The sequence below is a fragment of the Emys orbicularis genome, chromosome 8, assembly GCF_028017835.1.
Source record: "Emys orbicularis isolate rEmyOrb1 chromosome 8, rEmyOrb1.hap1, whole genome shotgun sequence".
NCBI lineage: Eukaryota > Metazoa > Chordata > Testudines > Emydidae > Emys > Emys orbicularis.
The window spans coordinates 106536025-106539845 of NC_088690.1; positions in this window are offsets into that span (position 1 = coordinate 106536025).

Sequence of the window (3821 nt, forward strand, 5' to 3'; positions counted from 1 at the left end):
AAAGAGTGTGTTGTAATTCTGAACTGTTTCTTCTACGCAGCAGGTAGCAGTACTTCAAATAGAGTATTAGTAAACATCGTGGGAGGCAAGGTCTAGACCACCTGTTTCTAGGACATTTATTCATATAATACTTTAAACGCTTTTAGGCCCATGTTTTCTAATGGCTTGTGGCATTGGGCACCTAAGATGAGATTGCTAGGAGCACCTGAATTTCAACAAAGCAGAGCCTAGCAATCAAATTGGGCACTTAAAGCACACCAATAACTGAAAAAGATGAGTCTTAATTTCCATGGCCAAACCAAGAGCTGTCACAGTCTTTAGCCTAGAGCAGTGGTCTCCAGCATTTTTACGCACAAGATCACTTTTTGAATTTAAGGGCAATCCAGGATCTATCCCGCTCCTTCCCCAAAGCCCTGCCCTGCTCCCTCCATCCCCTCGGTCGCCCCCCACCCTCACTCACCTTCTCTGGGCTGGGGCTGAGGGGTTCGCAGTGTGGGAGGGGGCTCTGGGCTGAGCCTGCGGCAGGGGGGGTTGGGATGCAGGAGCGGGTGAGGGGCGCAAGCTCTGGGAGGGAGTTTGGGTGTAGGAAGGGGCTCTGGGCTGGGGCATGTTGGGGTGCAGGGAGGTATGGGCTCTGGGAGGGAGTTTGGGTGCAGGAGGGGGTATGAGGTGCTGGCTCTGGGAGGGGGCTCAGGGCTGGGGGTGCAGGAGGGGGTATTGGGGGCTGGCTCTGGGAGGCTGCAGGTTGGGTGGGGAAGAGAAATGCTGGTCCAGCATAGCTGGGCCTGCTGTACTCATACTACACCTGGTCTTAATGCTGCAGAGCCATTCAGAACCTGCCCATTGAAGGGGGCGGCACTTACCTCGGGCAGCCGTGACCCCACGCCGCTCCTGGAAGGGACCAACATGGCTCCGCAGGCTACCCCTCTCTGCAGGCACCCTGCACAGTTCCCTGTTCCCAGCCAATGGGAGCTGTGGGAGCAGTGCTTGCAGGCAGAAGCAGTGCGCGGAGACCCCTGCTCCCCAGGGCCGGTGCTACCATTTAGGCAAACTAGGCGGTTGCCTAGGGCGCCAAGATTTGGGGGCACCAAAAAGCGGTGCCCCCAATTTTTTTTTACAGCGTTCCTACACCCCCTCCCCGAGCGTACGGTCGCCGCTCCACTTCTCTGGCCTCCCAGGCTTGCGGCGCCAATCAGCTGTTTAGCGCCGCAAGCCTGGGAGGGGAGGAGAATTAGAGCGGGGCGGCGTGCTCGGGGAGGAGGCGGAGCAGAGGTGAGCTGGGGTGGGGAGCTGCCGCAAGGCTCCCCGGCGGGGGGCACCTCAGGGCAGAGGGCGGGGAGCTGCCGCAGGGCTGGGGGGTGGGGCGCAAGGTGGAAGTTTCGCCTAGGGCACGAAACTTCCTTGCACCAGCCCTGCTGCTCCTGCTCCCCCTCCCCCGGGGCCACGCTTGGCAGCTTGCGAAGATCACAACTGACTGAGAGAGGCTCCAGGACTGACCAATCACAATCGCCGGGTTGGTGAGCACTGGCCTAGAGAGTCTATCTTGCTAATATTGGACAGCCCTGGACTGAGGTAGATCTGATGTTCGCAAGAACCTAAACTTTGTCCGACAGAATTGTGGAATCCTTCTGCACAACCTATGGAGTGAGAAAGCTGCTAAATTAGCAGTACTCACCCTAGCTCAGGAAAGAGCCTGCGACAGTTCTACTCTCCTTTTGGGTCCTCTGAAGATAGACTTTAATTATGCTAGTGAGTTGGATTAAGCAAGTATCAGTCAATACTGCTCAGAATTTACACCTGCAGGCCTGGCCTTGTCAAATTTGTCATCCACCTAATGTTGCTGACCTTTGCTGAACTACAAGCTGCCTCAAAAATTGAATATTTTTACTCTGTTGTAGTAACTTGTTGCTGTACTTACCTGTGCAATGGGAAACGTACACAGGTTTTCTGCTATAAGAGTCAATGCATCTAATGTCATAGGACAGTCCAGGGGTGCACTGCATACACAGTTGGTGAGTGGAGACAGAAAATAGCCAGAAAAGGCGAAGAGATACTTTCCCAAACTTACAGCTTTAGATATACTGGTTTGAAGGGGAGGAACATACAATACTTTAGCAATTTTCTTCTTTTATAACCACACTTTAAAAGCAAAGGCCATTCAAAGAAAGGCTCTCTCCTAACCCAACAGAAACTTGCATTGGTTTTAATAAAGGAATTGAGGAGGGAGGAATTAAGCCCCTCTACTTGGATACAGAGCCACTGAGGATGTTTTCAGCATCAGGTGGCCCTTGTCAATAGTAGACTAGTAAGGGGAGGGGGGGGTGGGAAGCACATTTTATAAGTAATATATTACAATGAGTGAGAGTTTAGCAATGGTTCCTTTTACTAGTATATGCAGAGCTGCAGGACAGTCTGTTCAGTTATGCAACGACAGCACCCTGCCTGGAGAAGCAGGGCCCCTGGAACTGGCACGAGCAGCACTGCCTTGGCTAATTTATAACCCTAGTCAACAGGTACATTGCTTAGCCATGGAAAGGGAAAGCAATTTTACAATCTGCAAGTTAAATATGAAGAGCCTCTTGCTAGAAAGTTAAAACCCGAGTGACGACAAGGGCAAGGATTTTAAATTTAATTAAACTTTATTACAGTGCACATTATTTTTAATATATATTTATATAGAGATGTACTTGAAAAATCAAATGTATCCAATAATAAAAAATACAGCACATTAAAGTAGTATAATGCATTCCAGTGTATAGCTGAAGAGACATTGGGATTTCAGAAAAAACTTCTGAGAAATTACATGACTCCCTACCATTTTAGAACTGGGCTACTTATTTTCAAAATGCACATCAACCAGTAACTGAAATATTTATTAAAAAGATGGATTTTGCACTCAAAATCTCAAGGCGTGAAGACACTGGGGCCTTCAACATAAGTTTTATTCAGGGGCCGTGTTCAACCCTGGCAGGCACAGTGTGGTTTAGTATTTCCCTGCCATACCGATATACGTAATCCCCTCTGGCAAAACCAGGCCCCTTCCTGGACCAAGAGGAGAGCTCCATCCTCCTGCTCACTTAATCCTCAGCTGTAGTCCTGGAGGAACTGCCTTTTGCTGGGGCAAGGGGAAATGAAGTGATTCAGGCTGTGATTGTTTCCCCCAATACACCTCAACCCTGCTCTGCAGTTGGTAAGGGGAATTCAGTCACCCTGCGCTCATAGCCAAAACTCTCCCCCTCCACTGCTCCGGCAATAGGGCTACCATGCCCCCCCCCCCCCCAATATAGCCAGGGTCTGCCCTTTCCTGGGCTGAAGAGTCGTTTGGCCTTCCTGCTCATTAGATCCTTTGTTCTGTAAGCACGCCAAACCGTGCTGTAGTCTGACCCAACTGCTACAGTCAGGGAGCCATATCCCTGAGAGGAGGAGTGTGATCCTCGCCCAGGGGAACAAACCAAACCTTTAAACTAGGATTATTTTCCCTTGGTCTCTAGACATGAAGAGCGGACAGTATGACCACCCCCCGCAAAGTCAGCTGCAGCCAACACGTGCCAGTGCGGGCACTGGTGCTATCTTGTTTAATTCCAGCCAGCACCCACCTAGGGAAAGGTTTCCCCTCCATGTAGTCTGTTGCAGAGCTTGCCAGGATGTGTGTACTTTGACCACAGATGTTTTTTTCTTCCTGGCTTGGAGCAGGTGGTGGTGCTGTGCATGCAACACTTTCACACCGTTTGCAGACTGGGGGAAGGGAATCAAAGGGAGCTGAAGATTGGGAAAAGGGACTGAGCAACTCCTTTGTGCATCCACCCTTTGTCCTGGGAATT